This window comes from Cyprinus carpio, chromosome B15 (assembly GCF_018340385.1).
Source record: "Cyprinus carpio isolate SPL01 chromosome B15, ASM1834038v1, whole genome shotgun sequence".
Classification (NCBI taxonomy): domain Eukaryota; kingdom Metazoa; phylum Chordata; class Actinopteri; order Cypriniformes; family Cyprinidae; genus Cyprinus; species Cyprinus carpio.
Genome location: NC_056611.1, coordinates 4009388 through 4024199, shown reverse-complemented (window position 1 = coordinate 4024199; position 14812 = coordinate 4009388). Strand labels below are relative to the sequence as shown.

General features: G+C 42.5%; 1 pseudogene; it reads right to left on the bottom strand.

Annotated features, from left to right (window-relative positions):
• Positions 1–1260: 1260 nt before the first annotated feature.
• Positions 1261–14586, bottom strand: LOC122139767 (annotated as a pseudogene).
• Between the last annotated feature and the right edge of the window lie 226 nt (positions 14587–14812).

Here is a 14812-nt window from a genome sequence, read left to right as displayed (position 1 = left end):
TAAAACAGTTATTGAACAAGCATGCATCTTATTGTGTCCTAAACTCCTGAAACACTGCTGTATCATATTTTCGAGTAGTCGATGCAAGTAACGAAAGGAATCAATTACATCTGTATGTTTGAGAAACAAACAAACAAAAAAAAAGGTTTAACCCCCTTTGTAATCATTAATATGTTCATAAGTATCTTTAATTTAATTTAGTTTTTTTTTTAATTATGCAGTTTAACTAGTTACTCCCCAGCACTGATATCTGTACAGAAACCCCACTAAATGCAGTGTCCAGCAGCAGAAGAGCACAGGGTCAATCTTTTATCAGTCCACTGAAGGAGGTGTGTGTAAGAACATCCAGCAGAGACCCGATATTCCAGCATCTGTCACACACACTCCCTCAACCTTCCGTCAATACAAGATCCAACATCTACACTCAAACATGCAGCATTCATATGTGTGTGTGTGTGTGTGTGTGTGTGTGTGTTTGAATAGGCATGTGTTATGTTTTAAGGTAATGTCAGCAAACATCATTCACCCTAAACAGAATCTGGTCCCTAAAGGATTTAGTGCTAGTTTTGTTTGCATACATGTATATCTCCATGACTCACATGCTGTGTGCTGAAATTCTATGCCAGCGCTGTGAACCACCTGATCTTTCTATTTATAGCTCTGCTGATTAATAGAGTGATCACAGATATGCATTATTGTGCTGGACAGACTCATGATTCTAACAGCAGAGAATGGCATCAGCAAACACTCTATGTACTTTCTAGCACCTTCAGCACGCGTGTGCTCACTGTGTTCAGGAGGACAGGGCCATCTAGTGACTCTAGACTGTAATCATAACTGTTAAAGAAGTGTTAGTCTGTGCACTCCAGCTTCTTAGTAATCCGCTGAAAATTATGTTTTGAATCGAAAACCTCATTCTGAAGACCCCTGTTTGCTTTCCCCCTTTTTATGTTGGTCACAATATGTAGATTATATGAGGAGAAATATATATATATATATATATATATAGATATATATATATATATATATATATATATATATATATATATATATATATATATATATATTAAATAAGAGGATGCATTGTTTTAAATTCAAGGTTTCCCCCCACTTTCACCAACTGTTAATTTAATAAACATTCTGCATCACTGTTCACAGGAAGTGGAGACTGTCAGGAAAAGATTACTGGAAAGGAAATTAAAACTGCTGTGGTTTCTGATAATGAAGCAGACTTTAGGGCAGGAAAAATAACTCTGTCAATGTTGATCTAACACTGATGTATGTATTTCATGAAGTGATACACAAGGCTTTTTTCACATTTAACTTTTTAACGGTTCAATTGCAAGACAGAGTAATGTGTGGTACTGGTAAGATAGTTTTATTTCATTTCATTATTTCTGGTTCTCCCATAAACTGCATATATATATATATATATATATATATATATATATATATATATAATTCCACCACACTTACATCTTTCTGTACAAAAAATTACAGTTATTATCTTTTCTTATTATTATTATTAAAAATATATATATTACAAAATGAATTTTTGGAAAGTATGAGGAGAAGGCTGTTAATGGCGAGCTAAATCCTGGTTGGTGTTGCAGTGGGCTCTGTTTGGCATCTCTATTTTGGTGGAGGTCTCTGTCAGAGAGGCGTGTGGGAGCGGATGCCGGCTCAGCGCGGCTGTGAGCTTCTTGCGGAAGACTCGACACAGGAAAACATAAATGAGAGGGTCCAGGCACACATTAGTAGATGATAACCAGAGCGTGATCTCTTTGGCATAGTAAAGCTGGTTTTGGGCCCAGCACTGGGCAGAAGTGTTGCGGGTCTGACTGAGGGTGTAAGGGACTCGGGCCAGGTGGAAGGGTGCAAAGCATATGAAGAAAACACCCACTACCACAAACACCTGTGGAAGAGAGGAGAGTTTAGCATTGGTTAACACAATGTACACCAGAAAACAGAGTTTGTCAAATCAAGAACTGAATGCAATTCAACTACAGCGAAGCTGTATATGGACCGTCTGAAACAGTTTGTGGCTTGAGCAGTACAGATCTACAGATCATTCAATCAAAACTCACTTTCAAATATTTGACAGTCACTCTGACTGGAAATCAGCCAAACCCTGGACCACAAAACCAGTCTTAAGTATTTGTCATCTTCAAGAATCAGCTAAAAAACACATCTCTTCCATCTTTATTTGACTCTCTAACTCTAGCAATCTCTATTCTAATTCTATTCTTTAAAATAAAGACTTGTCCCTTTTAGACTTGCACTCTATTCATTTACTAACTGCTTGTTATATATATATATATATATATATATATATATATATATATATATATATATATATATATATATTAGTGGTGGGCATAGATTATTTTTTTTTAATCTAGATTAATTTTACTGTAATCTTGGAATTAATCTAGATTAATCTAGATTAAAATGGCTCATTTGAATTCTGCCGAAGGCATTCAAATTATGTTCAATAAGATGTACTTGTTAGTACTGATAGAGCTGTGCTGCACTCAAACATAATAGTTTGACGACGACTCTTCCCCTGCGCTACATTGCTTGGCCCGGCATCTTCCGCATTAGCTAAAGGATGCTTTGCATTTAGGTGGTACTTGAGACTGGAGGAACTTCTACAGTAAACTAATTCAGCATTGCACAAGTTGCAAACAACCTTACCCCTGTTTCACACATACTCCGTCTGCAGTGCGTATGTGTTGCATTTTTTTTGTTACGCACCCATGTTAACGGATTCCAGCGTTCACGTGGTTGCATTCCATCAGTGCGTTCCAGGAGCGGTGCGTCTGCAGCAGTGCAGCGATCGTTTACGTGCCGAGTCTATTTTTGCTGTGTTGCATGCGCTGAATTAAAATGACGGCGCATTGTTCGCAGTAAAAATTAACATGGATTGACACGGAAATGCAGTAATTCCACAATAAATGTATACTAATTAAAGGCTTCTGTGTTTCACACGCAACACATGGGTTTTTTAGCTAGGTTTAAAACAAGAAAAAGAGCACCTTTAGATAAACGAGGCAACATGCACTTTTATGGAAGCAGAAAAATAAAGTTCATTAAGAACCGTGCAATTGCTTGTAATAAAGATTTAAATGCAAAAGGCACGAGAATCGACTGTTTCTGTCAGCGGTGCTTTAATTTTAAATATTTGCGATATCCCAACAAGAAAAATAGGCTAATTGTTGTGTTTAAATGTTTTGCCGCTTGCTTGAGCAGCTTATTATACAAACCCAGAAGTAAAATGCATGAATAATATGTTGTTTATATTTATTAAGTTTAAACTAAATGTCTATGATTATGAAAGATTGTTACTGTTCTGTGATGAGTCACAATTTTTTTTTTATTTTTTACATGGTTTGAAATATAGAATAATGAACAAATGTTGTGTTTGCGGACTAAACAGCCGCGGATCAGTAGCGGACTGCAAACGCGTCCTGTGTGAAAGCACAATGAGTCCGTGCTGCTTCTACACCACATACGTAACGCACACGGACTGCATATGCACTGCAGACGGAGTATGTGTGAAACAGACGTGAGTCTTGTCGAGGTTTTTTTTTTGGGAAGCTTGGTAATTTCACAGTAGGCATACACACAGGCTCGAAGACTCGTTCTCGCCCCCTACAGTGCAATTCATCTAGGTATACATCCGCGCTAAACTATCACGGTGAAAGTCATCATAGCTTGCGTAGTATAGACCCAGCTCCCAACCTAACTTTGAGAATGGATTAACGGCGATATTTTTTTTTATCGCCCGATAAGAGTCTCACGTTAACGCAGCATGTTAACTACTATAACTCACAAAAACTAAACACATTTTACTAGTTAGACTTTTTCCATATATATATATATATATATATATATAATATATATATATACTATATCTCAGACTTCAGTGTAAATTAAACTCCAGCCATAAAAAAAAACAAACAAACAACAAAAAACAGTCTTTGATCGCTTCTAGAGACCAGATGGCTTTCACTCTAACTTCTGGTTTTCAGTTCTACTAACAGGAACAGTGTGAAGTTGATCATTTAGTCAGTGGCTTAATTGATTCAGTAATGCATAAAGAGCAGTAAACCCAGGGCTGACAACCTTTGAGTTTAACTTGAATTGAAGCAATACAAATAGGTTAATTTTTTTTTTTTTTTTTTTTTTTTTGCCATTTGCTTAAGTGTGCATTCAATGGACACTTTACCATCCCAAGAGGCTACAGGAGACTATTTGTGAATGGCAGTGAAGCAACACAGCTGATGTTGATAGGTCACATAACAGTGACAACATGGTAAATAGCTGCATTACCATAATTTGAAGATGAAAACATTTGCATGCCACACTATTCCCTGCACATTTATAAAATCTCAGTGTGCATCTACTCATTAAGGTTTGTTCTAAGGAGCTGAGAATGCATCCTAGCCATCCAGCGGTAGTTCAAGGTTGTAGCAGGAAGGATATAAAATCTCCTAAAATCTCATATTTGTAAAATCTATTAGGTGTAACCCAGCCTGCAATTCTACAAAAGTCTACTAGAGAGGCACCATGTGGACTCAGGGCTATGGCTCGAGTTGCATATGGAATGCCAGTGTGATGGCATCGACTAGCCAGTGGGCGAACCTCTGTTTAGACACAGCCAATGTTCCCTCTAAGCACTAATGTTCACTTCTTAAGAAGAAATAATATGCCACGCGCAGGGCAGATGCAAAAATGAGCTGGAGAAGCAAATTGAATTGATTGAATTTTGGTAAATGCGAAATAACTGCAATGATCAGGCAAACCGCTAAAGAATTGGTGCTGCTGTAGAGTTAGAATTGGTGAATTTGGTGTACAGGTTTCATAGAAAGTGAATGATGTTAACCAAGAATCTAATAATTTAATGGTTGAGGATCAAATAACTCAACACAAGAGGCAATGCAAACGCAATGACGTGAAATAAAACGTTGTCATATTTTCAAGAAAATTGACTTTATTAAGTGGTGGAAATGACAGATAATGGGAGGAACTGACATTTCACAAGTTCACGCTTATATATAATTAGCGGCAGTATATGAAGATAATGCGTATTTGGCGTGCTGCCCGGGGAAGGGCTCCGAGCTCGGGAATGGCCCGAACCTAGAGTACTCCCCTCCCCGTATAAGTGTAAAATGAAATCGAAGTGAGGAGATGGGGTGGAGGAGGGATGCTAATAAACCGTTAATGGATAGAGGTAAGTCAGCTGTATTTATACTATGGTGTTGATTAACTTGATTGTGCTCCACCGGTGTTGATTAGGCTAAGTATCTGACACGCTTCTCCCGAACCTTGTTAATAAAACATCATTCTGAGAAATGTTTCGATGGTATTTTCTTTTCCTTTTGCCTCTATAAAAAGCACATTAAAGTAGCGTTTATAAGCGCAACTGCTTTGTTTACTGCAGTAACCAAGGAGACACTGTCTCACTGATTTTTGTGTGTGTGTGTGTGTGTCTGTGTGTGTGTGTTTGCAGGTGTCTTATGTACCATACTTTCTCAGACCCTTCTGTTTGTGCTTAAAATCTTTAAATTATACAGTCTAATTTAAATCAAAAACAACGGTTCCGGTACACCATGGACCCTGGGTACACCTACAACGTCGGAGGCAGCCCAATCAAGAGTTGTAAATATCAAACATGTTTGATATTTATGATTTGAGTTCGATGATGCTCTGTCTCGATCGGGAGCAGATAAATTATCATAATGACACCACACAATAGATGATTTTTTGGACAAAAAATAATTCGCGACAAGCCGCGAATCGGGCCACACCCCCCGATCATTCGAGGATGCAAATTGGCCTTAAAATCATCTATTGTGGGGCCAGCCTAAACAAGAACCCCGTCAGACTGGTTGTGGCAGCAGTGTTGCAACAATATATAGTGTGACGAGTCGGCTGCCTCCCCACTAATTATCAGCATCACCCCGTCCCTTAATGGCCACCCTTCGCCAGGCTCCTGACAGGAGTGGGTTTTTCTCAGGAGACCGGTCTCTTCCTCTGTGCATGCATGCGGGTGTCCTTGTGGGTCCAGGAAGGGAGTGTTAAGGGATCTCCATGCCGCCGAAGTAACGAGCTGCCGGACCCGCAGTCCAGATGAGAACCACACCCATTGCATGGCCGTCAGGCCAGGATGCCAGGCCATCTAGTCCCTTTAGGTAAACCGGAACCGGGAACACTTCCCATAACACCCGATGTACTTGTTACATCGTTAGAAGAATGGCATCTACGCTTATATTAGTCTGTTTCTCTCTTATTCCGAGGTCACCGTAGCCACCAGATCCAGTCTGTATCCAAGTCAGAGGGTCACTGTAGTCACCCGGATCCAGTATGTATCCAGCCCAGATGATGGATCAGCATCTAGAAAGGACCTCTACAGCCCTGAAAGACAGCGGAGACCAGGACAACTAGAGCCCCAGAGACAGATCCCCTGTAAAGACCTTGTCTCAGATGACCACCGGGACAAGACCATAGGAAAAAGATGATTCTTCTGCACAATCTGACTTTGCTGCAGCCTGGAATTGAACTGCTGGTTTCGTCTGGTCAGAGGAGAACTGGCCCCCCGACTAAACTTTTTTGTTTAAAGCACTATATAAATAAAGGTGACTTGACTTGACTTTGAGCGCCATGGCCTAAGGAGGACGAAGCCACTGGAAGAAGCCGCCGCCCCTCGCGCCCCCCAACTGGAGAGGGGAGCGTGTGCGGCTGCCGGACTCCACCCCTTACCTAGACCCTTCCTTCCCGAACACTGCCCGACCTTCACAAACCCTGCAGCACGATGAGGACACCAGATCCCCTGTTTATTTTGAACACCCTTTCCCTTTGGACACTTTATTCCCTGTTTTACGTTATTTTTCTGTTAATAAAAGGTTAGAAAAAATGTACTGTGCCATGGTACAACAGTAATACCCATTCTCTCAAGAAAGAGACTCGTACTCTAGAGCGCAAATGGAGAAAAACTAACTAGGAAGTTTTAAGAATTGCATGAAAAAACAGTATGTCCAGATATAGAGAGGCTTTAAAAGCTGCCAGGGCTGAGCATTTCCACAAACTCATAGAAAATAACCAAAACAATCCAAGGTTTTTATTTAACCTTTATTTAGGCTTTATTTTACCACAGTGGCTAGATTCAGAAATACAATAACAAATGTATATTGTACAGCATCTAATACTTCAGCTTCATTTACTGCACCCAAAGATAAAGTGCGGTGCTTTACAGCTATAGGACAGGAAGAGCTAAATAAACTTATCACTGCATCTAAACCAACAACATGCCTGATAGATCCTGTACCTACTAAATTACTGAAAGAGTTGTTACCTGTAGCAGAAGATCCACTTCTCAATATTATTAACTCTTCATTATCTTTAGGTCACGTCCCAAAACCATTCAAGCTGGCAGTTATTAAGCCTCTTATTAAGAAACCACAACTAGATCCTACTGAACTTATTTCTGAAATTTTAAGAAAAAGTTGTGTCTGCTCAATTGTGCTCCTTCCTGTAAAAAAAATAAATAAAATAAAATAAAATAAAGATCTTGGTGAAGAATGAAGATCAAGACACCCTCAAGACACTACAAGACACCATCCCCCTGCACTGAGGCGAATAAACAACTTGCTGAAGACCTGAATGAGTTTTATTGTACATTTGAAACCCCCCACACCAGTTCTGACCATCTCTCTACATAACCCTTAACACCTCCTGCAATCTCCCTCTCCCCCACTCCTGCACTTCAAATCAATGAGGATGATGTGTGCCAGGTCTTCAGGAAGAACAAAAGAAGAAAGGCACCAGGCCCAGATGGTGTTACACCAGCCTGTCTAAAAAAAACTTGTGCTGACCAGCTGGCCCCCATCTTTTCACAGATCTTAAACAGATCTCTGGAGTTGTGTGAAGTCCCTTCCTGCTTCAAACGTTCCACCATCATCCCTGTTCCAAAGAAACCGAAGATAACAGGACTTAATGACTACTGACCTGTGGCTCTAATGTCTGTCGTCATGAAGGTGTTTGAAAAAAGGGTTCTGGCTTATCTGAAGGACATCACTGGACCCCCTGCAGTTTGCTTACCGAGCAAACAGGTCTGTGGATGGTGCAGTCAACATGGGACTGCACTTCACCCTGTAACATCTGGACAAAACAGGGACTAACGTGAGGATCCTGTTTGTGGACTTTAGTTCAGCTTTCAACACCATCATCCCAACAGCCCTCCAGACCAAACTGTCCCAGCTCTCTATTCCTAGCTCTATCTGTCAGTGGATCACCAGCTTTCTGACAGATAGGCAACAGCTAGTGAGACTGGGGAAATTCATGTCCATCAGCTGCTCCACCAACACTGGTGCCCCTCAGGGATGTGTTCTCTCCCCACTGCTCTTCTCCCTGTACACCAACGACTGCACCTATAAAGACCCCTCTGTCAAGCTCCTGAAATTTGCAGATGACACTACAGTCATCGTTCTCATCCAGGACGGCAACGAGTCTGCTTACAGACAAGAGGTTGAGCAGCTGGCTGTCTGGTGCAGTCTTAACAACCTGGAGCTGAACAGGCTCAAAACAATGGAGATGATAGTGGACTTCAGGAGAAACCCCCCTGCACTCCCCCCATTCACCATCATAGACAGCACTGTGACTGCAGTGGAGTCATTCAGATTCCTGGGAACCACCATGTCTCAGGACCTGAAGTGGGACAATAACATTGACTCCATTGTTAAAAAGACCCTACAAAGGTGGTACTTCCTTTGGCAGCTGTGGAAGTTTAACCTGCCACAGGAGCTGCTGAACAGTTCTACTCAGCCATCATTGAGTCTGTCCTGTGCACTTCAATAACTGTCTGGTTTGGTTCAGCTACAAAATAAGACATCAGAAGACTAGAGAAAATGGTTTGGAATGCTTATTGGTGCTCACCTGCCCACCTTTCAAGAACTGTATACATCCAGAGTGAGGAAAAGGGCTCAGAAAATCACTTTGGATCCCTCACATCCAAGTTATCCCCTTTTTGAACTTTTGCCATCTGGCCGGAGCTTCAGACCCGCAAATACCAGGACAGCCAGGCACAGGAACAGTTTCTTCACCCAGGCAATCTACTTCATGAACAGTTAAATGTTCCCCACTTTATGCAATAAAAATGTGCAATAACCTTATATTTATTTGTTACCACCTCCATCCTAGTACCTCCCTGCATCTCACTCTATTCTATTCCATTTTATCATCTATAGCACAACTGTTCATACAATTTGTTTTTCAATTTGTGTATTGTATTTTGGCCAATGAAGGTGGAAATAATTGTCATCTGTGTGTTGTTGTCATCTCTGTGTACTGGAAGCTTATGTCACTAAAACAAATTCCTTGTATGCGCAAGCATACTTGACAATTAAGCTCTTTCTGATTCTGATTCTGAATTTCAGTCAGGTTTCAGGCCACACCATAGCACAGAACTGCACTTGTTAAGATTACAAATGACTTGCTTCTTGCGTCAGACCAAGGCTCCATCTCATTGCTTAATAAAATAGACCAAAAAGTCAAGTCAAGTCTGCTTTATTGTCAATTCTTCCACATGTACAGTACATACATACATACAGAGAATTTAAATTGTGTTACTCTCAGACCCATGGTGCATACAGATAACACTAATAATAGAGCCTAAAAATCCAGATAGATACAGATCAAATATAAAATATAAAATACATTATACAAATAAGGGCATGTAAAAAAAAAAATAATAATAAAAATAAAGTTAAATAAAGCAGCGCAAGGCACATGGCAGATAGAGTGCAAACCAGTGAGGTGAACAAACAGTGCAGATAAAAAGTTTGTAGTACAAAAAAAAAAAAGAAAAGCTAATTCTGTCTGATTAAAGTGACTAAGGGCTCAGAGAGCAGTTCTTTTATTTAACTGACTGAAGAGGTAGTAAAATGATGTTTTATGCTGAATGAGGTAGTGAGCAGACCAATGCTGCACAAAGTGACTGGTGCATATCATCGTATGTTAGTTGGAGGGGGGAGTGGAAGGACCTGGGGATGTGGGACCTGGGGGGGTGGTGTTCATAGTTTAGTGGTGCCTGGGGCAGAAGAGGGAAGTGTGGGGGGGCAAGTTTGGGAGCGAGTTCAGCTTCCTGACAGCCTGATGATTGAAGCTGTCCTTCAGTCTGCTGGTCTTGGCCTGGAGACTCCGCAGTCTCCTCCCTGATGGCAGCAGACTGAAGAAGCTCTGTGACGGGTGTGTGAGATCACCTGCAATGCAGAGGGCTTTGCGAGTGAGACGGGTTCCGTAAATGTCCTGGAGGGAGGAGATAGAGACACAAATGATCTTCTCAGCTGCTCTCACTATGCGTTGTAGAGTCTTCCGACAGGACGTGTTGCAGGCGCCATACCACACAGTGATGCAGCTAGTCAGGATGCTCTCGATGGTGCCTCTGTAGAAGGTGCACATAATGGGGGCCGGGGCTCTAGCTCTTCTCAGTTTGCGGAGGAAGTTTAGACGCTGCATTGCTTTCTTGGCCAGTGCTGCGGTGTTGTCGTTCCAATAGAGGTCCTCTGTGATGTGCACACCCAGGAACTTGGTGCTGCTCACTCTCTCCACAGTCGCACCGTTGATGGTCAGAGGAGCATGCTGAGTGTGCACTCTCCTGAAGTCAACAACAATCTCCTTCGTCTTCTCCACATTCAGAGAGAGATTGTTGTCACTCGCACCACCCGGCCAGGCGGCTCACCTCGCTCCTGTAGTTTGTCTCATCTCTGTTGCTAATGAGACCAACCACAGTCGTGTCATCCGCAAACGTAATAAAGAGGTTGGAGATGTGTGACTGTGTACAGTCGTGGGTCAGCAGAGTGAAGAGGAGGGGGCTCAGCACACATCCTTGGGGGCCCCAGTGTTCAGTGTGATGGTGCTGGATGTGTTGCTGCCGACCCGTACTGTCTGAGGTCTTTCAGTCAGAAAGTCCAACAGCCAGTTGCACAGCGAAGTATTGAGTCCCAGCTGGACCAGTTTGTAAATGAGCTGTTGAGGTATAATTGTGTTGAATGCTGAACTGAAGTCTATGAACAGCATTCTGACATATGAGTCCTTTTTGTCTAGATGTGTGAGTGTTGAGTGGAGGGCAGTTGCAATGGCGTCATCGGTCGAGCGGTTGGACCGATATGCAGACTGGAACGTGTCCAGGGAGGGGGAGGGCAGACTTGATATGATTCATGACTAGCCATTCAAAGCACTTCATGAGGATGGGAGTAAGTGCAACAGGACATTAGTCAGTGAAGCAGGATGGAGATGGCTTCTTCGGGACTGGAATGATGGTGGTAGCTTTGAAGCATGTGGGAACAACAGCCTGACTAAGTGAGATGTTGAAAATGTCTGTGAAGACATCAATGAAATCCACTGCACAGTCTGTCAGTACACGCCCAGGGATGTTGTCAAGAGCTGGAGCTTTGCGTGCATTGATCCTGCTGAAGGATCTCCTCGTGCTGTCTGGGGTCAGCGTCATCACCTGGTCACCGGGAGGAGGTGGAGTCTTCTGTGCAGTGGTGCTGTTTTGTTCCTCAAAGCGAGCGAAGAAGGCGTTTAGCTCGTTCAGTAGAGAGATGTTGCTGTCATAGGTCCGCTGTGGAGGCTTGTAGTCCGTAATGGTCTGTATCCCCTGCCACAGGCTCCGAGTCTCTCTGCTGTCACTGAATGGATGGGCTATCCTCCTGGATGAGTACTGTCTCTTAGCCTGTCTGATGCCACGGGACAGGTTGGTCCTAGCTGTCCTCAGGCCCACCTCATCTCCAGGTCTGAAGGCAGCATTCCGGGTTTTCAGGAGTCTGTAGACCTCCCCTGTCATCCACGGCTTCTCGTTGGCCCAGACAGTGATGGTCTTTGTGACTGTTACACTCAATATCATCAATACACTTGGTGATGTAGGCAGTGACAGTCTCTGAGTACTCTTGGAGGTCTGTGGTGTTATTGCATGTGGCAGCCTGCTTAAACATATTCCAGTCAGTTGTGTCAAAACAGTCTTGAAGAGCGTCTGACGACCCTTCCGGCCACACTTGAATTTGTTTGTGAACTGGTTTCGCGACTTTAACGAGCGGTCTGTATGCAGGCATTAGCATGACAGGGATGTGGTCTGAGGCACCGATGTGGGGGAGGGGGAGGGCTTTGTAAGCTCCTCTCTGTGTGGTATAAATGAAGTCTAAAATGTTTTTACCTCTTGTTGGAAAGTTAATGTGTTGGTGTATTTTTGGAAACACACTCTTTAAGTCTGCATGGTTGAAATCCCCAGCTATGAGGAGAAAAGCATAAGGGTGGGCTGTCTGCTGCTCACTGATGTGCTGGTACAGTTCATTTAGTGCATCATTCCTGTTGCTGTTGTCGTTCGGAGGAATGTATACAGCAACAAGCAGTATGGCTGTATATTCCCTTTGTAGATAGAATGGCCGGCACTTAATAATCATAAACTCCACCAGGGGTGAGCAGTGTTTGTAGACCACCACTGCATTGTGGCACCACGCGTCATTGATGTAAACACAAAACCTGCCGCCATGGGTTTTACCCCCCGTGACGAGAGCTCTGTCCACTCGATAGCACGTCAGCTGGTCAAGCTGAATAGCGCCATCTGGAACACTGTCGTTGAGCCATGTTTTCGTGAACACAAAAACACAACAGTCTCTTACAGTCCTCTGAGTTGAGCGTAGTAATTGGATGTAGTCCAGTTTATTGTTCAAAGAGCGTACGTTAGCCAGTACGATGGTGGGGATAGATGGCTTGCTCGCTGTGGGCGAGATGCAGCAGTGGGGGTCGGTGATGGTGTAGGCCTCCGGAGCAGACCGAGATCTCGCAGCTGTTCCGCGTGTGCGGAGTTTGAATCTAAAAATGCAGTTCTGCCGACATCCAGCAGAAACTCTTAAAGACAGGTAGACGCAATGAAGACGTACAAAACACGGCGACTTACAAGACAAAAAACAGTGCTGGTTTCGACACAATAGATCATGACAAACAGATTGATTACAAAACTATTATAAGTATAATATGTTGTAGTCTGCCTCATGTTTCTTTGTCGGGTCTACTATGTTATGTTTGTGTGTCTTCTCCAGATACCTGTGTGGATATACCCTGTGTTTTTTGGATTTATTAAAGACTATTTTGGATTATCCAACAGCTCCGTGTTCCTACCGGCAGCGATCGTGACAATAAGTAAATTTTAGTATGCAGTACCTTTAATCATACAAGCATAATTTCCCAACAACAACACTGTGGCCAGTGAAAATGCGGTGTGGCTAGTAATTTCGGAAAAACCACAGCCACAGTGGCTGGTGAGCGAAAAAAAAAAAAAAAAGTTAATTTCAAGCCCTGCATACTGCTAAATATAATGTTTGGTAACACCTGTTTAGGGTCCAATTCTAACTATTAACTAGTTGCTTATTAGCATGCCTATTATTAACATATTGGCAGTTTATTTGTGCTTCTGATACACATATTCTGCATGACCATATTTTACATCCTTAATCCTGCCCAATACCTAAACTTAACAACTACCTTACTGACTATTAATTAAACAGAGAATTAGGAGTTTATTGAGGCAAAAGACATGTTTATGTCTCCATTAATCTACATAATTTCTCTGAATTAGAGTATTCCCACCCCAGTTTCCTGGAGCAGACCAACAGCAACATTTCTGAACTTAACGCTTTAGTTTTTAACTCAAATCTAAGACCTGAAAGTGATTAGTCAGATAAGGCAGACATCCAAAATGTGTAGTGTTGGTGTGATTATCTCCCATTACCTGCATATTTACAGAATGTCAGTGTTTGCACTCTCAGGGGTGCATAGATAGGTAACCGAAAGTGCACTATACCTTAGATGTGGTCTGTTGCTGGCTGTGTCACTGCTGCTTTTTGGGACGCACGGTATGATTCAAACACTTTTCCTGCTGATGAAGGGGTAACCAGATGACTCATAATTGCTAATGTACCCCAAAAAAAACCACCTGGCAGAAGTAGTTAAAGCCTTCATGCCACAGGAGTCCCATCTTCCCCTTCATCTTGGTGCATCGCAGCTTAGCACCAGAGGAAAATCTGTGGCCATGCGGTTACTCAGGATAACGTTCGGCAGAAGAGCCAGTGATAACAATAAACCACCCAGACAACTGCGCACAGTATTCTGACCCACTCTGACCCTCTGAAGAGTGCATTTCCCATATGGATGCACCAATCTTTAGGTACCTTTGGTCCAAGCTGATGAGTCCGAGGAGAAGGATGCTGATGTACATAGTGGTATAGAAGAGCACAGCTGAGTACCGGCAGTGAAATGCCCGGAGCTGCCATGACCCCAAGCCCGCATCGGTCAGTGCCTTTACAGGTACAGTTGCGGGTCATCAACAGATCGGCCACGACTACATTCTTCAGGTACACGACAAAGGTTGAGGAGCTTCGGATTTGGAAGAATATCCACGCGGCAAGACTGTTCAAGGCAAAAAACGCCACCAGAAAAGAGAGCCGCATACAGGCAAGGGAAGAGTACAGATGTTACTCTAGTGGCCCTCTCGCACTTGAGTGAAGCATTCACCTGACTCATGTTCATCTTTCATATGCCTGGAGGAAGAACCTCAGTACAGCTGAATGCAGTATTTGAAAATACTTGAACAGTTTATCCACATAGAGCTATGAACAGCACGACTATATTGATAGAAAACAATGTATGTTCAATGGGAAAATTTATGTTATGTTATGATGAACACACCAATGCACTTTACAAAGAATCTCCCATTCTGTATAATTCTATTTAAAAACCATTGCTAAAGCAAACA